The following is a 23988-nucleotide window of genomic DNA, read 5'->3' as shown; positions in this document are numbered from 1 at the left end:
TGAAATCACTCTAGCGGGTTATACTTATAGCCCGTTTAGCCCGTTTATATAGCATATACCACCGAAAAATGCATCTGGCATCTCTGCTTGTGTGCAAGTGTTTATGGCGAGCTCTCATATCGATTTTAAAAAATAATTAATTTCAATAGTTTTTCGAATTTCAGTTACTTGTTGTTGTTACTTACTTACTTACTTACTTAGCTGGCCCATTACAGAACATTTGTTCTATAGGCCGAACTAAGAAGAGATCTCCATTCCTCTCTATTTGTTGCTTTGCTGTCTGGAATACCGCGCCTTTTCATCTCAACATCCACTTGTTTGCGCCATCTATTCCTTGGCCTGCCAATTCTGCGTGCACCGCCATGTGGCATGTATTCATACGCCTTTTTAGCGGGTTCATCATCGCTCATTCTTATGATATGGCCTAGCCAACGCAATCGCTGCATCTCGATACGTTTAACAATATTGATGTCGTTGTATAGCAGATACAGCTCGTGGTTCATGCGACGTCGATATTCACCGTCAACGCAGATTGGTCCGTAGATCTTTCGAAGAATTTTTCTCTCAAACACACCAAGCACTGCCATGTCTGCTTGCGCAAGTACCCAGGCTTCGGAGCCATACATCAGCACGGGTAGTATCAGTGTTTTGTAGAGCGTTATTTTTGTTTGACGAGATGTGGCTTTGTTTTTAAACTGCTTACTTAATCCAAAGTAGCATCTGTTGGCCAATACAATTCTTCTTTTTATTTCACAACTGATGTCGTTTGTTGTGTTGACGGAGGTGCCGAGGTAGACGAAGTCTTTTACTACCTCAATATTATAGGAACCAACTTCCACAGTCGGTCCGAGCTCAATGGACGCATTGCGCGTCGACACCATCAACTTGGTCTTCTCACCGTTTACCGCCAGACCCACTTTAGCAGATTCTCCTTCGACCTTTATAAAGGTATCAGTTACTTCTTTTACTGATCGACCCATGATGTCTATATCATCAGCATAAGCAAGTAACATGTGACTATTGGTGTAGATTGTGCCACTTCTTTTGACGTTTGCCTCTCGTACAACCTTTTCTAGCAGGATGTTGAAGAGGTCACACGAAAGGCTGTCTCCTTGTCTGAAACCTCTTTTGGTACCAAACTCTTCGGAGAGGTTCTTTCCTATTTTAACTGAGGACCTCGTGTCAGTTAAAGTCATTTTACAAAGCCGGATGAGCTTTGCGGGAATACCAAATTCAGACATGGCTTGGAATACCTTTGAGCGCAGCGGACTGTCGAAGGCTGCTTTATAATCGACAAAAAGGTGGTAGGTGTCGATCTGCATCTCTTGGGTCTTCTCCAGGATTTGCCGCAGGGTAAATATCTGGTCAATGGTGGACTTGCCAGGTCTAAAGCCGCATTGGTATGGTCCAATAATCTCGTTGACCATTGGCTTTAGTCGTTCACACAATATCCCTGACACGATCTTGTAGGCAATAGGGAGTAGACTTATGCCCCTATAGTTAGAGCATACAGTCTTATCTCCCTTCTTGTGGACGGGGCACAGGATACTCAGGTTCCAATCGTCGGGTACTCGTTCTTCCTGCCAGATGGTGCTAACTAGCTGATGAATACACCTTATCAGCGTGTCGCCTCCGGTTTTGAACAGCTCGGCTGGTAAGCCATCGGCCCCTGCTGCCTTATTATTCTTCAGCCGATTTATTGCTGTCTTTACCTCATCTTGGCTGGGCAGTATACATTCAATACCATCTTCTGGGATTGGGACTGTGGTATCTTCGTCTTCTTCGCTGCTATTGGATACCAACAGATTTGAAAAATGTTCTTTCCATATCCTGAGTATACTATCTGTATCAGTTACCAAATTACCTTGCTGGTCTCTACAGGAGGATGTGCCTGTACCAAAGCCATCAGTTTGATGCTTGACTCTTTGGTAGAATTTTCGGACTTCATTCTGGCTCCTGTACATCTCGATTTTTTCACACTCCCGCTTTTCCATCTCTCTCTTTTTCCTGCGGAAAAGACGTTTCTCCTCTCTCCTTTTCTCCCTGTATCTCTCTCGTGCGCTACGCGTTGCTACGGATTGTAAAGTAGCCTTATATGCCGCATTTTTCTCTTCGGTGGCAGCACGACACTCCTCATCATACCATGGATTCCTTGGTGGAGGTCTCTGGTATCCAAGTATGGATTTTGCGGCTGTTTGCATGGAGTGGGCAATGCTTTGCCATTGCGCTGATATGTTATCGGGATGAGGAGGGCTTTGATTAAGCAATTGGGCTAGTTGAGTGGAATATGCTGTGGCTATCTGTTGTGATTGCAGCTTACCGATGTCTAACTTTCGTGTTGTGTCTGCTCGTACTTTGTTTGCTACGTTTAAGCGGGTGCGTACCTTTGCTGCAACAAGGTAGTGGTCCGAATCAATGTTTGCGCCTCGGAACGATCGTACATCCAACACGCTCGATGAATGTCTTCCATCTATCACAACATGATCAATTTGGTTTCTTGTTTTCTGATCTGGAGACAGCCAAGTGCCCTTATGAATATCGACATGATTAAATCTGGTACTGCTAACTACCATGTTTTTTGCAGCTGCAAAGTCTATCAGTCTCATACCATTGTCAGATGTTTCACTGTGGAGACTGAATTTCCCGACTGTTGGGCCAAAGATATTCTCCTTTCCAATTTTGGCATTAAAATCGCCTAGAATGATTTTAATGTCATGGGCAGGGCAACGGTCATATGTTTCTTCTAAGCACTCGTAAAATATATCTTTGGTCTGTTCGTCCTTTTCTTCAGTGGGAGCATGAGCGCAAATAAAGCTGATGTTGAAGAATTTAGCTTTTATTCGAATTGCAGCAAGTCTTTCATTCACTGGAGTGAAGCTGGATACAAGATGTTTTAGTCTCCGACTAACTACGAATCCACAACCAAACTCATGCTTTACGTCATGGCAGCTATAATACAGTGCGTCACCTTTAGGTGTTGTTGTGACGTCCTTCCCAGTCCATCGTATTTCCTGTATGGCAGTAATATCGGCATTGTACTTTCCAAGTACGTCTGCCAATGCGAAGACTGCACCTTCTCTATAAAGAGTGCGAACATTCCAGGTGCAGATTCGCAGATCATGGTCCTTAAAACGTTTGCGGGGTTCGTCAACTTTAGAGGGGTTTGTTTTTCTTTTCTTTCGTTTTTTCATAGTAGGCTGTTTTTTTCTAGGGGAGGGTTACTAACCCGACGCCCAAACCCAAGTTTTTAACGTTCTTATGGGTGAACGCGCGGCACATGTTAGCTCACTACCTTTAACGGGTGTTAAAGGCAGTTCCCCAGGTGACACCACGGGGAGGTCAGTGTCCACTTGGGATGAAAGAGGGACCAAGATAAATCCTGGGCTTTGCCATGTTAAAACCGGTCAGGACCGTTCCTTGGTATCTTCCATCCCCTACGTCACCCACTTGTTGTTGTTACTTCATCGAATTTCAGTGAGTACACAATTTATCAAGGAGAATTTATCAAGGGAATTTGTACTGTGTACAGTACACAATTTATCAAGGAGAATTTATCAAGAAAATTTGTACTGTGTACAGTACACAATTTATCAAGGGAATTTGTACTGTGTACAGTACACAATTTATCAAGGAGAATTTATCAAGGGAATTTGTACAGTACACAATTTATCAAGGAGAATTTATCAAGGGAATTTGTACAGTACACAATTTATCAAGGAGAATTTATCAAAGCTATCAAATTAATTGATTTAAAGCAATTTCATGATTGTGATTGTAAAAATGAAGACATTTCATTCTTTTGTTTTATTATTCCTTCTTTTTGATAGATTTTCTTTATTGAAACCATTCATAGCATACTATTAGGCCGTAATATTAATTTTCAGTGCTTTTCAAACTATAATTATTTAACATATATATACCGTAGCATACTTTTAGGCATATTATTAATTATCACCATGGCTTGTTTATATAGCGAATGCAGTATTAGAAATTTTTTTTCTGAGAGATTGATTACCTGTTGGATATGTGATAATGTGCTGGGTTTAATGGTAAACAATTTGATTATATTACTGATAGATCCATGGGATTACGTTGGTCGTGCCCTGACTGTAGAGATAAAGAAATAAATTTCGTTCGTCTTTTTAAAGAAACTAAATTAGAAGTCTCTAAATTAAAAAAGAAATTCAATCCCCTTTTTAACAATTTGGAAAAATAGAAACAATGTTAAATAGTTTTGATTACTCGGTTGATTCTCCGAAAAGGAAAAAATCATCAGCCAGTAATACCATTTCCACCTCTGAAAATCTGATTGCTCTAAATTCCCCGATTGCTACTTCAGCTCCTCCTATCACACCAATTGCCCAGTCATCTGAAACTCATCAGTAGCTAGCACTCTTCCTGAGTCTTCTTCATCCTTGGCTCTTATTCCTACTAATAAAACAAATACCATTATTCCTGTCATCAATAAATCTATAACCAATTTACCTACTCCAGCTGAGAGTCCTTCACCTTCGGTTCCGCAAAGTAATCCCCCTATACCTTCTGTTGTTATCCATGAGCCTTCAGCTCCAGAACCTCCATCGTTACCCTTAGATCAACTAATTGTAGTTGCGCCGCGGAAAACTGTTTTTGTATCACGACTACATCCTGATACTTCAACTGATCATATTCGTAATTATGTCAAATCTAGAATTAATATTTCAAATGATAATGATTTAAAGGTATTTAAATTTAATCCGCCTCAACCAAGAGATATTTCATCTTTTAGGATCGTGGTTCCAAATGATTTATTCCATACCATAGTTGATAGCGAGTTTTGGCCCGAGGGACTTACAGTGAAAGAATTCATCTACAAGGAAAGATCTACTCCGATAAATCCGATTGTTCTTCCAAAAAACTAGAGTCATTGCCATTTTTATATCAAAATGTTAGAGGTTTGAAAACTAAACTTAGTAGCTTATATTTAAAAAGTTTTTATTGTGATTATAAAGTCGTAGTGTTTACTGAAACATGGTTAAAGCCTGAAATAAGTGATACTGAAATCTTTTGCGAAAATTTTCAAGTTTATAGGAAAGATAGATTAAACAAGGTTGGCGGTGGTGTTTTAATTGCAGTTCACAATTCTATTTCATCTGAATTAGTTGCAATACCAGTGACAACTTCTGATGAGTTTCTTTGTGTAAAACTGAATTACCTTGTAACTGTTTCTTATATTGCACCAAACTCGAGCAATGACATTTATCTAAGACATGCCAATTTAATTCAAAGTGTTTCTTCTTTAATGTCTACTACCTCCGAATTAATTTGTATGGGTGATTTTAATCTACCTCATATCTCATGGGTCCCTGGGGACAATAGAATAGATTTTATACCTGCAACTAGCACTAGAATTGACGATTTTTGGGATTTAATTTTTAGTCAATGTCTTTACCAAGTTAACAATGTTTTAAACATAAAGGATCGGGCTTTGATCTAGTCTTTTCATCTACACTCAATGTTGCATTAAATAGATGTCTACCTATCGTATTGCCAGAAGATGTTTACCATCCTACACTTTCAGTTAACCTTCAACTACAAATTTCTAGACCGACCCCTAGGTCTAAGAAATATATTAATCCTAAATTTTATTTTGGAAAAACAGATATTAATCGGCTAAAATCATTTTTATTAAGTACAAGATTTGTTATTAATGATACGATAGATTTAAGCGTTTCTAATTTCTATAATCAACTTAACTCTGCCTTCGCTAAAACAACTCCATATATAACAAAAGTTTCTGATCATGGCCCTCCTTGGTTCACATCGACGTTAAGGAGGTTGCGAAACATAAAAAGTAGATGCTTCAAAAAATTCAAAAAAAAATTAACTCCACAGTGAATTACTCTAGCTATATTGTAGCCCGAAATAAATATAATTCTGCCAATTCTTATTTTTATCGGCATTATCTTGATAAAATGAGTAGGAATTTCAAAAATAACCCGAAAAGCTTCTTTAAATTTGTTAATTCTAAAAGAAAGGCTAATAATTTCCCAAGCTGTATGAAATTTGGTAGCAGAGAATCTTCGGATGAATTCGAAATCTCTAATATGTTTGCCGACTTCTTTCAGTCTTCCTACTCTTCTAAAATTCTAAATGAACAATATAACTATAGTATTGACAAGCTGAATCATCTACCTCATATTGTATTGTCTGAAGAAGAAGTCCTTGTAGGCTTAAAGTCGCTTCGTTCTTCATACATACCCGGTCCAGATGGTGTTCCTACTTATATTCTTAAATCTTGCGCGAATGAAATTTATCAACCTCTTACAAAAATCTTTAATTATTCCTTAAATAATGGTTACTTTCCAACTTTCTGGAGATCTAGCTTCATTATTCCACTTCACAAATCTGGTAATAGATGCTTTGTTGAAAATTATAGGTGTATAGTAAAACTTAGTGCTATCCCAAAACTTTTTGAACTTTTAGTTTCTCGAAGACTATCTCACTTTGTTAAATCTATAATTTCACCTTTTCAACATGGATTTATGAAAGGCAGATCTACAATTACTAATCTCATGGAGTTTGTAACTCATGTCTATAAAGGGTTTTCTTATAAACAACAGACAGACGTTATTTATACCGATTTTAGTAAAGCCTTTGATACCGTAGTGCATAAACATTTGCTTTATAAGCTTGATATCATGGGATTTCCACAATCTTTATTGAATTGGATTTCCTCTTATTTAAGAGGACGCAACCAAAAAGTTTTATTTAACGAGTCATTTTCCAAGGACCTGTTCGTTTCTTCCGGTGTGCCGCAAGGTAGCCACCTGGGCCCACTTTTATTTGTACTATATATTAACGATCTTCCTTCAGCTATACGTTACTGCAAAATTTTAATGTATGCTGATGATGTAAAGCTATTCTTTCAACTGAATTCATTAAGTAATTTAATATATCTACAATATGATCTGCACTCTCTTACTAATTGGTGTTACGCAAATGGGATGACTTTGAACCTCAAAAAGTGTAAAAAATTTTCCTTATCTAGATCACTTCCGTTTTTCTCCAATTATTATATTGGTTCACATCAATTGGAAAATGTTGACTCTTTCCTAGATCTAGGTGTTTCATTAGATCATAAATTGCGCTTCAATTTGCACATTGATTCTTGTGTTAATAAAGCTAAATCGTTATTGGGTTTTATAAAACGTTGGTCTAAGGAATTTGATGACCCATACCTTACGAAACGTTTGTTTGTTAGCCTCGTCCGCCCAGTTTTGGAATATGGTTGCATTCTATGGAGCCCTTATTACAAATCATACTCTGATAAGATTGTTTGCCTTGCGTGGTCTGCACTGGGACACGACCGCGCTACTCCCACCTTATGCCGTTTAATGTTAATTGATCTTCCTACTCTTGAAAAAAGATGATTTACACTAAGAGCGCTATTTTTTATTAAACTGTATATGCACCAACTGTGAGGGTCCATTGTACACCTCTGTTTTGTCAATTTTTGAAAGTTGTATCGAATTTTTTATTCGCAATCAAATCGAGTTTCATTTATTTTCAAGTGTCTTTTTAGGAAATTAACAGCGAAAAATGGTTAAAAGGAGAGGGCTTAGTTTAGAGTTTGTAAAGATTAGTGGTGGTTTCGGTCAGATGCCGATTGAAAAGATGAAGATGATAACGCCGAAAGTGGTTTCCAAAGTTTTGAGGGAAAAAGTACTAATCCACAAAATTGGTAGGTTATTTGAAAAATCAAGAACTCCGAGGTAATTTCATTGGAAGTGAGGTTGTGGCATATATTTATACTTATAAACTGTAATAAAAACATCTTCGAAAGATCAACTTCCGATTTATGCGGTATAAAATTTACGCTGTACCAGATATATATTGATACTGTTGAGATCCTGTCATGATACTAAAAAATGATATCCGCACTGAAAAGGTGTATGAATTCATTCAGTTTAGTTCCCGCAGAGCTGGAAGTCAATTACAAATGACCAAATACATACATATGTACACTGGTACTGTTGGTACACTGTATGTATGTACATCGAAAAAGGATGATATTCAAAATTGGAAAGAAAAAAAAACAAGAAATCGTAGGTACTGGCAATTTTTTTGGTCGAATTATCTGACAAATATCTTTTATCGTGCGACATAAGTAGGTAAATACTTATTATTGACTCCTTTTTTGGAAAAATCGTTTTATGTTAGAATTTCGCGTGTTTATAACAATCTGCCACCATGTCTCAAGACATTTAAGCTGTGTTCCTTTACTTACCTGAGGTTACCATTTTAACCATTTGTTACCATTTTTAACCTGCAAAGCGTTCCTTAACCCCGAAAAGTGGCAAAACTGGAAGCAATTTTTAAGAGAGTGAGAGGGGAGAGAGAGCGACCACAGGCTACCAGCAAAATTTCTGCAGGTAGAAAATGGCACAACTGATTTTTCGGCTTTTGTTTGACGATTGACCGAAGAAAAAGTCGAACACTGACAACACTAAATTAAAAACTGTGAAATAAAAGACGAAAATCGATTTTTTATGTTTTTTTCTGACATTGCTGCCGGATCTACCATTTTTCCGTTCCTTTACTTTTCTGGTAAAAATTTTCATGAGAGAGCAATTTTGAACAATTTTGAAACTTTTCTCTTTTACCACTCTTACCATTAAAAAAGTAAAGGGACAAAGCTTTAATTCCTCTTTAAAATGCTACAAGAATAAGTTATGTGCTCATTTTAATCGTAATGAAATACAGCGTTCATAAATTTTGTCTTAGTTTGTAATGATATATTGTTGCATAGCTGATTCTAAAAATGATTGTTTTGTTATATATTTTTATTTCTTAATTTACATGCTTTTGCTTTTATTTGTGTATAATTCTATTTATGATAAGCTAAGAAATATTGTTAGATATAAGTAACTGAGAGTAGTTATTGTATAGCTGTTTTTAGAACCGCTCTTGGCCCTATGGGCTATGTTACTGCGATTGTCAAATAAATTAAATTAAATTATTTTTTCACTTTTCGCTCATTTGCGAATTTTACGATGAAAAAAGTAGGGAACGCAATGAAAATTTAACATTGTAACAAAGTAATTAAATTTTTTTACTTTGTTTACAAATTTTGATATTACATTTTTTGGTTGCAGCAATTCGCCATCCACCTTGTTTATTGTGCTACGTGGAAAGTCTTGCAACTTTTGGTACTTTTTTTAGGCAAAAACAGGGTTGTATATCATGAGTACTGTGACTTCGATGAAATCACGAAATGAGATGATTTCATTTTTGTATGCAAAATCATGGTAAATTCTGCTTGATTTCGGGCGAAATCACGAAACGATGCCGAATGTAAGCCAAGCATAAGGTGCTCATCTAAAAAGGCTTTATACTATGTTTACATTTACGAAATCCACTCGATTTCAACTGTCAAATCCATTGCCCAAACGTCAAATGAAATCCAATGATTTCAGATGAGATTCCATTTGACGTATACACAAAGGAATTGACAGATGAAATCGAGTGGATTTCGTAAATGTAAACATAGCATTAAACACAGGGGTGAATTTCAGGATTTCGTGAAATCCAGTGGATTTCGGAGCATGAGTCTAAACCAGCCTTTATTTTGCCAAAAGTCATACGTCGTATCTTTAGGTATAGTTTTGGAAATAGTAGTGTATGTACGTAATTCTGTGTAGTAAGAACTCACGTTACGAACTTGAATAATTGGACAGTTGTGCAAAAATGACGTAAATGTTATACTTGATAATTCCAATCCAAATAAATTATAGGCATTTTTTGTAAAAATACGCCTTTAAACACTATAACTAAAACAAACGGATACTTATGAAACTATATTTGCATTAACATATTCATTTTAAATGTGTTATTGTTTGCGGATGCATGAAAGTTGAGAACATATACCGATATATACATATTACAAGTTAAATAAAACACTGTAAAAATGCATTTTCTACATATTCTAAAGTAAATATTAAAAAAAATAGAAAAGGCTATTGCGTACATTTTGAAACTTACTCGTGCAATGTTTCCAAACAAATGTTGAATATATACACCAAGAAGCTTGACATATATATACAGGTAAGTAGTTTGTAATTGTTTGCCATTTGTAATGCTCCTAGACACATACAATGTAAATAGGAGCATGTTGAATGTAGTGGCTGGATTTGGAACTTAAATTAAATTTTTGTGAAGCCTTCGGCCGGGACTTAAGGCTTTTTCCTATGGACAGATGCTAAACAGGGCTAACGCGATCATAATTTTTTCAAAATTATTTTGGCTTAAGTTGAATGTTTTCATTAAGCTCGGATCGGGATCAAATTTTTTTCACATGTAGGTCTCGTCACATTTATTGCGGAAGTGCGGAATGAATTGAATCAAAATTTCGTAAGGAACCAATTGGGTACAAATTGAGGCATAAGTTGAATGTTTTCATTAAGCCCGGAACGGGACCAAATTTTTGTCACAGGTAGGTCTCGCCACCCTGATCACAAATATATATAACATTTATTGCGGAAGTCCATACTTCCCGAGATATGGGCCTCCGAAGTTCCGAAAATTCCCTTGTTAAATGTCGGCTACTTAGAGAAAATGTTTAATTTAAAAGAAAATGTTGTTCCCGTTCCCTAGATGTCTTAAATCCCCGGCCGAAGTCCGGCTATATATAAAAAATTATAATTTTATCCGAGCTTAATGCTTAAACTCAACTTGCTCCCAAATTGAATACTCTACCAGCTGACGGAAAAAATTTTAAATTGCAATTTTTTCCAAATAGCCGGCCTTCGGCCGGTTATTTAAGACTTTCTCCTATGGACAGGAGCCAATTTAGGGAAAGAAAACAACATTTTTTTAATTTATTTTTTTTCTTACTTTAACAAGGTAACTTTCGGAACTTCAGGGGCCCATATCTCGGGAGGTATGGACTTCCCACCAACAAACTTTACCTGTGGTAAACATTTCAGATTTTTCCGCCAGCTGGTAGAGTATTCTATTTATGCCACCAATTGGATACCTCGACCCCATCTTCAGTATATTTACCACGCCCTGATGAAGGAGAATTTAGTTTTCGTTCCGTTGTTGTTGTTGTTGTAGCAGCATTTAAACCTACGTGGAAGCATAATTTTAATGCTGGGTTGGCAGCCGCTGGCCGAAACACTATGGTTCCGGGTCAATTCGGTACGAAAGAACCCGCTGCCGTTGGTCTCGATGAGTTATTTTTAGCCTTTTCTTAAATTAAATCAAATGCACCTGGTAATGATGGGTTCTCTTTAAAGTTTTATAAAATAGTTCTGCCTCATATTGGATCAACACTTCTCCATATAATTAATTCTATTATTATGACACACATTCCCAACGTTGTGGAAAGTTGGTAAAATAACTCCCATTAAGAAAAAATCGAATGCTACATCTCTCGACAACTTAAGACCAATTTCAATTTTACCTATTCTAGCTAAAGTCATGGAGCATATATTGAAAAGACAATTGCTAGAATATATAGATTCTAAGCACACTTTAAGTGATTCACAGTGTTGATTTAGAGCAAACAGAAGTACAACAAACCTGCTGTTGGGGGTTACTGGCACTGTTAGAAGGAACTTCAATAATCGCAGACTTTCGGGTTTGTTATCTATGGATCTTGAAAAGGCATTCGACAGAGTGGATCATTCAATTATGGTTAATAAGTTACACAGAATATACGGTTTTCATTCCACTGCGTGTCGTTTGATGTCTTCTTATTTGATTGACAAGAAGCAGTACGTAGTTGTCAGTGGTGCTACGTAGGAAGTCTTATCTGTTAAGAGTGGAATACCTCAAGGCTCAGTTCTGGGGCCAATTCTCTTCTTACTGTTTATTAATGACATTACTACCAGTATCGGTGATTTCTGTTCCACCTACCTCTTTGCGGATGACGTCCAACTTTTGTTTACGGGTAAATTGAGTTATGTGGATGCATTAGAATCTTGTATAAACATAACTCTATCCTCAGTAAGAACTTGGATGAATTGTAACAAATTGAGTGTTAATCCTTCTAAAACGAAGGCCATTATTTTCTCTTCGCATGATATTAATCTTGGTTTGAAGTATGAAGATGTTCCATTAGAATTTGTGGATGTTTTGGAGATTTTAGGTGTTCTCATTGATAACAAATTAACATCTTCCACGCACTTTGACCGAGTTGTTTCTCGCGTACACATTGCGTTGCGTCGACTTTACAATTGTGACCTTATTCTTCCGTATCATGTCATGCGAAAGTTGGTATATGCGCTCGTAATGCCAAACATACTTTACTGTTTAGAAGTATATTCCGGAACTGTTTCGCAAAACATAAGAAAAGTGCAGACAGCTTTCAACAGTGCGATAAGGTATATTTTTTTCTGTGGGTATTTACACCCACATTTCTCCATTTGTTGAACGTTTCATGGGTTGTTCCTTCGCTGATTTTATTGACATCAGATGTATGTTGCATTTCTACAAAGTTTGCAAGATACAGTGTCCTCACTTCTTGGCAATAATTTCAGTTTTTGCGATCCACTCGTAGTACGAATTTGCGTATTCCCAGGTTGGATGTCCATATGGATGAATCGTTTATTGTGAGAGTGTCTCGTTTGTTTAACTCGCTGCCGAATAATTTAAAGCGTTTTAATCTTAATTTCTTGTCATTTCGGAATAAACTGGTTGCTTCTCTCCATGAAGCAAATTAATTGATTACAATATGTTTTCCCCAAGAGGAAACAGAAATGTGTATTTTTTGAGTAGTCATCTTTGACGTAATGTTATATTCCTTGCAATCGCTAACATGTGTATTTTTTAATTTTATTCTTAATGATTTTACTTCTATCATTGTTGCCTCATTAAAAAGGTTTTTTATGGAGTAGTTGCTCTTAATTGTTAAAGGTCGGCTACTTAGAGAAAAATTTTAAATATAAAAGGTATTTTGTTCCCGTGCCCTAGATTTGCACCTGTCCATAGCAGAAAGTCTTAAATCCCGGGCCGAAGGCTGGCTATTTAGGAAAAAATTATAATTTTATCTGAGCTTAATGCTTAAACTCAACTTGCTCCGAAAATGTTGTCGCCGTACCAGAGATTTGCACCTGCACATAGGAAAAGTCTTAAATCTCCTATTTATAAAATATACAGCTGTGTTCCATATAATAGGAATGCTCATTCACACCAAGGGAATGGTCGAATAAACATGGTTAAACTTCTCCATTTTGCTCTATTTTGTATGTATTTAACATTGTAGATATCCCAACAGGCAATTCATTAGCAGAAATGTGACAATTTGTTTTAAATTATTTACTGCTTACACCAACATTACAAATCGCCTTCAAATTTTTTGTTCAAAAAAATAGGAGTGCGGAAGAAAAAGGACAATAAAATATTTTTAGTTGAGTTTAAGATCAAAATTGTCCATAATTTAGTTGACAGTAGTGAATCCAATAGATTTGACGTCTGTATGAAAACAAAAGTCCTTTGGATGTAGCCAAAAACATGCTATTGTCCTTGCGGCGATTTTTCCCATAAATTGAGCACTTATTGGGTAACTCAATGGATTTTGTAGACAAAACTTTTAGTGATTAGAGTTTTTTGATGCTCTGGCTGTTATCTCGAACAATATATAACGATCGGTATCCCGGAAAATTGTGTATTTTGATCCTTGAGCCAAGCTAAATCCGGTTTCCATTACCTCTTTACGTAAGGATCGGCCAAAAAAGCGTATCTATAAGGCATTAATTTCTCGATCAAGTAATGTTTTGAGGTCCTCAGCATCTTAACAGCACGCGAATTCATTATTTTGTTCATATCTGAAAAAATGGATGATTGGCACATATGTATGAGACATTTTTCAACACGCTTTGTTATAAAGGAAACTTTAGAGACAAACTTTTGAAGTTGGCCTACGGTTATGTTTATTAGGTTTGAATCGTATAATACACAGTTTTCTTATAGAACTAACCTAAATGAAGTATTTTTGAGTGAAAAACGTAAGTTTATATTGAAAAATATATTACGGCGTATATCAACCATAGTGCAAGCCCAGCCTGCCTATCACAAAATGGCGCAAAAGTACATTTCAACCGTTCACGTTTTAAACTTTTTTTTAATAGAAGCGAAATTTATTGCATATATAAGGTTAACATCCCAAGGACTTCCAAATATTATTTGGTCGAGGAATAAATTCCTTATAGATATTTTTTTGCCGATCCTTACATAAATTGGCTTAAACTTGGCTCAAGGATCAAAATACACAAATTTATGGGATACCAATCATTATATATTGTTCGAGATAACATCCATAGCGTCAAACAAATATAATCATTAAAGCTTTTGTCTACAAAATCCATTGAGTTGCCCAATAATGGGACAAGGGAGACTTCTCTTTTGTTTTCAAACATACATCAAATCCCATAAAATCTATTGAATTCATTACTGTTAACTAAAATATTGACAATTTTGATCCTAAACTCAACTAAAAATATTTTTATTGTCCTTTTTCTTCCACACTCCTATTTTTTTTTTGGTGTAAACAGTAAATAATTTAAAACAAATTGCCACATTTCTGCTAATGAATTAACTATTGAGATGTCAACAATGTTAAACAAATACAAAATAAACCAAAATGGATAAGTTGTACCATATTTATTACCATTTCCGTTTTTTGTATGGGCACTCCTATTATTTTGAACGCATCTATATAAATATGATAGTATATTCCTTAAGCTTTACAATAGTTCCCATATTATCATTATCCGTTCAAAAATAGCGAAGATACATACGAGTACAAAGGAATTTTCGGAAATTCCTTGGGCCCATATCTCGGGAAGTGTGGACTTCCGCAATAAATCTTATATATATTTGTGATCAGGGTGACGTGACTTACCTATGAAAAATTAATTTATGGTTTGTTATGTGGCAATTACAATTACATTAGTCGCATTCCCGATGAGGTTCTATCTTCACAAATTGAAAAGTAATTAAAATGACGACAATTTTTTTTTGTAGTGGTCCATACAAGAAAACGTTGTAATTAGGAACCCCCGGGTTAGTTGTGCTAAACCAAAAATATTGGGGAACGGGCCTTGGAATAAACTTATTCCCATTTGAGGCTGCGCCCCAAACCGCGTAATCCACATACAAAAAAAAAAAACTGACTGACTGACTAAAGATTTAACCGGAACCTTTTGAAATAAATACTAAAAAACTTCACATTGCATTTTCATTTCAATTCAATTCAATTTATTTTCATAAATGGGAACCTAGCCCATAGGGCCAAGAGCGGTTCCAAAAGCTACAAAACATACACTACTCCAAAAGCTTAAAACTAACAATACATTAAATTTAATAGTCTTAAAATTCATTAACAGGATGTAATTAAAGAAAATATGAAGATCTGTTTAGTAAATCAGCTAAGCAATATTAAAAATAAGGAACATAAACAATCATAACAAAAATTTGTACTAGTCGAAAAATTATTAATCTTCAAAATCACTCCGATTGAAATATTGAAATAACTTCCTTTTATAACAGGTTAAGGAGCCACTGAATGTCTTAAGATCTTGCGGTAAACCATTGAACACACGGGCAACCCGTACCAAAAAGGATTTTTCCAAAAAAGGGGTCAAACGCGGTATATGAATTTGTTTATTCCTCTCCGATCTACTAAAAACAAATAACTCTAAAACAGAGGAAGGGGCTTGGATTTGTATCACCTTAAAGAAAAACAGCATGCACCTAATATTCAGAAAAGCATCAAACGAACTACCAAGAAATTCTTCTACATACGAAGAAATATGATCACGACGTTTAAGCACAAAAACATAGCGCATGACCCTATTAAACAATAGCTTAAGCTTACGCAAAACATAGCCACAACTTCCACCAACAACCTCAATACAATACAAAACATGCGGCATTATCAATGCATGTACTACCTGTATCCTAATTTTCTTAGGTAGGACAATATCCAAACAGTACAACTTTCTTAAAATAAAGTTTACCTTGGAAACTAAACAATTAACATGCAGATCAAACTCCAAACCACTATCAAGCAACAAACCAAGACACTTCATCGAGCTTACAACATCTATAGACTCCCTATAGATGGAAACATTTATAGAACTCTCTTGGAAGTTGCCAAAAAACATAGCCTTAGTCTTACTAGTATTTATTGAGAGCCCATTGTTGGACAACCACGTGACTGACATATTAATATTAAAATCAATAGAAGACTGCAAAACATCCATAAAAACATATTCCCCTTTAAACAAAACCTGTATATCATCAGCAAAGGCAAATGACATACAATTTCTACTATTAATACAACCAAACAAATCATTAATATACATTATAAACAACAAAGGCCCAAGGACAGGACCTTGGGGCACACCACTACTCACAGGTAGCATACTCGAAACACAATTTTTACAACTCACATATTGCAACCTCCGGAACAAATACGAAAAGATAAGCTTACACGCTGAAGACGAAAAATTAAAAAAAAAACGACGCAACTTCTTAATCAAAATGAAGTGATTAATTTTGTCAAAGGCCTTTTCAAGGTCCAAAGACAACAGAACACAACAACCACCCCCACCAACAGTCTTCCTCACATTGTCAGTCAATCCAACAAGGAGGGACGTTGTACTACGGTTACATCTAAATCCATACTGGCTAACATGAACAGTGATAGCTCATCAGAAATTTAAGTTGAAAACCATCATAACCAACTGCTTTAGATTTAATCTTATAAAACGCATTTACAATTTCAGCCAAATCAACAGCACGAAACGAAAAACCATCATAAACACTATCAGGAATACAAGAAACATCAAATTCATTCACCGTTTGATTAGACACAAAATTATAATTCAACTGTTCAACATCTACACAATCAACTTCACTATCCTCATCTCCCAAACCACTCTTATTCAAGATGGACCAAATATCTTTAGACGTTTTATTCGCAAACATGTCACCATGCGCTATAAATTTAAGTCTCCTGATAATTTTCTTAGCCCGATTCCGACATCTACAGTAATTCTTCCAGTTAACAATATTCTTGTCACGAAGATATGCACTGTAGGCTATATCTCTAACAGACAGATGATAACGTATGTCTGGAGATTTAAACCAATCATCATGATTGACTCTACAGAACGGCTTTTTAACCGGGACAGCACTATGCATATAACGTAAACCACGGTTAAGTACATCAACATCAGCCACATCATACACACCATCTAAACCACACATAGCAAATGCATCCGCGAGAGCCAACAAATCAACAGCGTCATAGTCCGCATATTCATAAAACTGCTTAACCAGACGACAGTGCATACTAACCGACAGAAAAATAAACGAATGATCCGAAATACCAGGACATGCAAATTGATTTGAACAAGCAATTAAATTCGGACAAGACCAGTGTGACCATTTTAGCATTTTCGCAGCTAAATTTATTTATTTATTTTAAATTTAGCATTATTTTTTTGTATTTAGTCGTAAATTTTCCATTTAGCATTTAGCATTTTCTTTAGCATATTTCAATTATTAATTTAGCATTATTCTATCCCTAAAATCCCAAATATATTAGTACTTTTTCATAAAAAAAAACAGCTAATTTTTATTTTTTATGCATTTAATTTATTAATTTATGCAATATAAAATATGGCAGGAAATGAAAATGTGAATAAGAAAATAAAATAAAACAAGCAAAAAAGTTAGGTATGGCCGGGCTGAACTTGTTATATCCTCCACCATGCAATATTCTGAACTGATATGGAATAATTAGTTTTTCTTTTTGTTACGAAAGTACCAATGCCAGAATTTTAGATGGAGACGTTTTTGGCCACTGGGACCTATAAATATCAAATGACATCCAATTTTGCCCGAAAGTTTAGCGTCGTTATGAGGGGGCCACCAAATCGTGGGCATGTGTCCGCCATTATGCTGAAGAAGTTTTATAACCACTTTGAACCCAAATGACACCTAACTACCTTAAATCAGCCGGTACCAGTTTATAAGACCTATTCCAAAACCTTGACCTATGCCCACAACTTTGGCGGTGACGTTTGTTGATCACTACGAAGCTTAAATGCTAATTACAGCCAATTTAAACCGAAAATTTATATAAAAACTTAAAATACCTGAAACCGGACAGTACCGGTATGTAGACCTATGTCCACAATTTTTAATGGAGAAGTTTGTTCAAAACCATAAATACGAAATTACAGCTAATTCGATCTGGTCTCAAAATGTAGCTAAAAACATAAAAATACCCGTTATTTAAGGCTATTCCAAAAAATGAACACATGTTGGCAGTTTTTGGTAGATAATTTTTTTGAACCCTAGGAACGCTAAATGCTAAATTATAGGCAATTCCTATCTCAATTTTTGTGATTACCACAGATGGACATGCATAAATCGACTAAGAATTTTACCCTGATCAAAAAAAATATATATACTTTATAGGGTCGCAAATGATTATTTTGAAGCGCTTTAAACGGAAAAACAAACTTAGTTTACCTTCCATATTGTGGCGGAGGGTATATATTATTAAAAACGACGTTTTTAAATTTAGCATTATTTTTTGGCATTTTAATATTTATTTTTAGCATTTTTTAGCATAATTTCAAAGCAGATTTAGCTGCAACACTTTTTTAGATCTGGTCACACTGGACAAGACACAACGAAACAATCCAACAACGAGGTAGATCCATGTGAAACATCAATATGCGTGGGCATAGAATTGTGAACAACAGATAAATTCATTCTACTAAAAATATTCCTTACAACAAAACTCCGTGACAAATCAAACATGTTATTGTTAAAATCACCAATAATAACAACATTGGGGTATCTTACATTTATATCAGAAATTTCTTCTTCCATTGACGCGATATCACCATGTGGTAGATATACCACACCAGAGAGCACTACATTGTTGTTCACATTCACCTCACAAAATACATATTCAACTACACCATAAGAACTGCCCCTACACACCAATTTATGCCTCATACACTGAGACACATACAACACAACGCCCCCTCCTCTACTATCAGGGCGTCGCAACAACAGGTTTTAACCACGACTCAGTGACCCCGAAAATGGCAAGATTATCTCCTTCTAAGATTTTTCTTAACTCATGGATTTTAAACGAGTTCTTGCTTAAATTATAACTTCGAAGATTAATATGACCAACATTTAAATTATTTTTAAAATTGCATAGCTGACTAACCAAAAAACTGTTATCACTTATTATATCACCCAAATTCGTAGAAAAACTCATCATTCAAAACTAAATTTAAATTATTAAATTAAATAAATAAATTTCCGGTAATCCTAAAAAAATCAATAAATAATTATGCTACCCAAATAACCCAACTTTAATTCTCATCACTATTACCACTACTCTGCTGCGAATAAGCAACAGGCTGCGTATCATTCTCCAACATATCCGCACATCGTCTGACATCAAACTCATCTTCTTTACCATCTGGAAGCATAACCAAAGCTTTCGGATTGTCTGCACTTAGCAGCTTGAATTTGCGAATTTTTTTGCATCTCCACAACTCCTCACAGAAACATCAGTAACTTCACAAAGCAACAACGGATTACGCCTTCTCTGATAACTCGCCATAAGACTGTCTCTGAGGTAAACCGAGTTAAATTTTACTAGTATCGATTTACCCTTCGAGATGTAGCAACAGTGGTTGATATCGCTAGGTCGAATATCAATGCCGCATAGTGAAGCTATTTTCATTACAGGATCTCTTAACATTTTGATACCATCCGGCAGTCCATTATTATAACGTTGGATCTATTCAGGCGCCTCGTTAGAATATCATTTTCAATTTCTCTTTCTTGCAAAGTGTGCTCTAATTGCCCAATCACTGTACGGCAATCTCTCACAGATTCCTCCATCCGCTGAACACTTACATCAAGATCTTCTCTCAACTTCTTAACAACATCTTTCATTTTAAGCATAAAGGTTTCAAACTGATTCTGCAAGCACAACTTATAGTCGTCTAATTCTTTTTGCATCGAATCAAAAACCTTATCACAGATATCCGCTTCATTCAAAACAGCAACACTTCTACTACTACCAGCAACATCGGAGTTGGCATCCACATTACGCGTAGGTTTCTTGATACAGGTTGGACATTTGAATGAAAACATTTTGTTGTTCCTGTTCTTATACAAGAAATTGTGCTGTTCAGTGGTCACATTGACACATTTTATGTGATAAAACATCCCACAGATACTGCAACCAACACTATTTTGATTACCCTTTACCAAGCAGTTACATGTAGGGCAAGTATACGTTTTGGTTGTAGACGACATTGCACATATGTATGTATGTACCAGCTCCACAAACTCTACAATCAATACGCCTACAACACAGCAACAACAACAGCAGCACAGAGCTAATGAGACACCACTGCGAAGTCTACAATTTCTCCAATCAAATAGCAATTGCCTGTAAACAAGATCACACCAACTCCAAAATCAAGCAGCACCACTCCACTTATTAGGTGTGTACGATAACTTTCCCAGCAATAATTACTCAGTCAGTTCCAGCAACCTCTCTCAGTGAATTTTACTCTCTCAAGCAAGAAAAATTGCAGAAAGTTATCGAACAGCATTTTGCAAAAACTTGCAAGAAGGTCAGCTGTTTCCGAAAATGTATGAAATTTGTTTTTGTTTCTTTTGATGTTTTAAACCAAACGGAACAAAAACATACATTTTAAAATTGCAGTTTACTTATTTATTGCTTTAATCCTATCCACAACGCTTTAGAATCTAAAAAAATGTGCAATTGTGAAATTTTCTTGGTCAAAAATGTTAACATTTCCAGTTGTTTACATTGAACAGGTGATTAAAAGTCAGCTGATCAGACTTGCAAATTTTTGCGGACAAATTTTCCCAGCAAAAATTTGCAAGTTCTCAGTCACAAAACTCTCCAAAAATCGGCTTAACTTTACTTTACGCTTAAGGCTCGGATCACGCTGAAATTTTTTGTCATGGATAGATCTTCTCTCCCTGATTACGGCAATATATATTTTTTGGCTGGGACGTACCCGGTTATCCGGTTATTTGATCCGTAAGTAAGAATAAAAAACCCACCGCAGAACCGGTTATTATGAACCGATTTACCCGTCAAATGACCGGTTCGACAGAAATATCCAAAAAATCGGTTATTTTATAAAAAATGATAAAACATTAGAAATAACCGATTATGAAGTAAATCCAAACACCACCCAGTTTGTAGACTACACTTTAGCTTTTCTAATGCCATCCTATTCGCAGCGGTACTTTATATGGAGCCGGAGATATTAGTCTTCAACTGTCTGCATTATTCTTTCTAAAAAAAATGTGCAATATAATGCCATATTAATGCAATGAAAAAAAATGAATTCATATCAAAAAAATCGGTTATTTTATAAAAAATGATAAAACATTAGAAATAAGCGATTATGAAGTAAATCCAAACACCACCCAGTTTGTAGACTACACTTTAGCTTTTCTAATGCGATCCTATTCGCAGCGGTACTTTATATGGAGCCGGAGATATTAGTCTTCAACTGTCTGCATTATTCTTTCTAAAAAAATGTGCAATATAATGCCATTTTAATGCAATGAAAAAAAATGAATTCAGTAAAACTTTGGATTGCGTAGCCGATTTTTGGACATACCCCAGAGGTGAAAATATTAAGCCCCGACCGAAGGCCGGCAGTCTAGAAAAACTTAAAAATATAGGAAAAACTTGGTTATTTTTAATGATTTAAAACTTTTTATTTTAAAAACTGTTTTTTGGATATTGTTTAAGGATTGCCTATTTTGACAATCCCGGAATGTGACTTATATGAAATTAATCCAGTGTTAATCACCACTGGGATCGCGAGCCGTATCTGTGTGAACACACACAATCTAAATTGTGGTGAGTTTCTACGTTACTCTCACCACCGATCATCTTCTTTGTTTTAGCAATGAATTAACGCACGCGATGTTTATCTAGAGAGAGAAAGATAATCTCGTGTGTGTGCCCAACACAAACGCAGCGGTTGAATTTATTGTTGCTGGTGAACACTGAATTAATCACACCCCTCACTCAAGGGTTCGACTTGAGTATGCCAAGTTAATTCTTGTGGTGAACGCAAACCTTGTCCCTGGGACAAATTACAAATATTACTCGTACTAATGACACAAACACTGCAAATTCTCTCTCGAGGAAAAATACTTCTTACACAGGATGATGGTAGGTTCTTACACTTTGTTGAACGTTGTCTCCGCTTTGGGGCAACTAACCAGTTTGATAATATTCGCCGCCTTGTTCAACAGCCAACAAATGGCACCAGCTTCTTCCAAATCACGGGAAATTTTGTTTAACTTGTCCCAGCCGGAACAGTAATGCACGGAATGATGTTGACTCTTATGTTTACCTTGCCCCGCGGGTAATTTATTTAATCAATAACCTTGACTCAAACTGCCTAATGTCTAAGGCTGATAATGCACTTTTTAAGTTGTCTCCAAACGCTTGTTGTTGTTCACGAAATTAAAAACGTCTTGCTAGTTTGATTGCTTCGAATAAGAATGTTTTATTTTCTCAAATCAACATTTCATAAACCTGAATTAGCGGTATGCATTTACCAGCAAAAAACCAACAGAAGCACAGAAATATTTACAAAATTATGTGTTGTTATGTATGTATGTACGTATGTAACACATAAATATTCATCTCTTCTCTAATGGTGATCTCTCTCGACTGTTGAGTAACATACTTACATACATATTATTTCTCCTTTGCTATTAACCTCTTTCGAATAGAGTAACAACAACAATGTTATGTTTAATTTTAAGGCGAATTCAAAAGCAAATCAAAGAAAGGATGACAAAATAAATACAGGTTGTTCTCGATAAAAGAGAAAATAATTATTTTACAGTAAATTAATAAAATGAACGAATTGAACACTTATTATTATTAAGCAGTAATGCTATTGAAGCAATATAAAGCTACTATATGAGCTACAACATAAGTTCTAAATATATTTATCTAAATGGTACTATTAACTCTGGCTCCTTGGGGGAAGATGTTAAAAACAGTGATTGACTTAACAGATATATCTGTCGAACCAGTTATATGACTGGTATGTAAAGTAAATCGGTTCATACTAACCGGTTCTACGGTGGGTTTATTATTCAAACTTACGGATTAAATAACCGGATAATCGGGTACGTCCCAGCCAAAAAATATATATTCCCGTAATCAGGAAGACAATATCTATCGAATGAATTGTTTTTCAAAAAAAAAATCCGAGGTTTCAGCGTAAAGTAAAGTTGTTCCCATGTATATTATGGCCCCCAGCCATTACAAACTTAAAAAGGAAAAATATATTTAAAATCGTAATAAAATAAAATTATATATTACCACGGAGATACTCCATGCAAGGCAATTTAAAGTCTTAGGCAGAGAAGGCAAATTTACGCAAAGGCAAGGGCAGCATATCTTTGAAGCTCTCAATACAAACGAGTTCTCACCAATAGACGAGGAAAATCTTGGATACAATAATTGAGGATTTCGAGATGACCTAAAAAACACAAAGCGGCGAGCTGAAATTACTCATAATCCGGTGATGACACTGAAGAATACGTAAAATGACATATTTGTCGAAAGGCAACCCCAGAAAGTTTTCCACAAACTGAGAAACGTGTTCCCGTCGACGTAAACCATACACATACCGTACAATCAAATTCACAATCCTAAGGACACGTTGAATTTGGCCCAAAGATGCACCCGAAAATACCTCAAGACAACAGTTCACCTGTGACATTACCAAAGACAATGCAACTATTCTACCGACAAGTAAGGGTAAATAAGCCTGTAGACAGTATAATCGGCGAAGCTGGAATCTAACCCGCAACAACACCTTATCAATGTGCGAACCAAATTCCAACCTACTGTCTATAATAACACCCAAG

The 23988-nt window shown here is 35.7% G+C and overlaps 1 protein-coding gene across 2 annotated transcripts in view; it reads left to right on the top strand.

The window, feature by feature from the left end:
• Positions 1-23988, top strand: part of mib2 (E3 ubiquitin-protein ligase mind bomb 2) — a 361272-nt gene that overhangs the window by 110362 nt on the left and 226922 nt on the right. Inside the window, exon 1 of one of the 2 annotated variants that reach the window (XM_073968613.1) lies at positions 9642-10086. The exons of the other annotated variant lie outside the window; for it this stretch is intronic. The gene's annotated coding sequence lies outside the window, so the exon portion shown is untranslated. Of the gene's footprint in view, positions 1-9641; positions 10087-23988 lie in introns of those variants that run through there. 2 annotated transcript variants of the gene reach the window in all.

This window comes from Musca autumnalis, unplaced genomic scaffold, assembly GCF_047663935.1.
Source record: "Musca autumnalis isolate F117 unplaced genomic scaffold, ASM4766393v1 scaffold_2, whole genome shotgun sequence".
NCBI classification, from domain to species: Eukaryota; Metazoa; Arthropoda; class Insecta; order Diptera; family Muscidae; genus Musca; species Musca autumnalis.
This window is presented reverse-complemented; position numbering and strand designations above follow the sequence as displayed.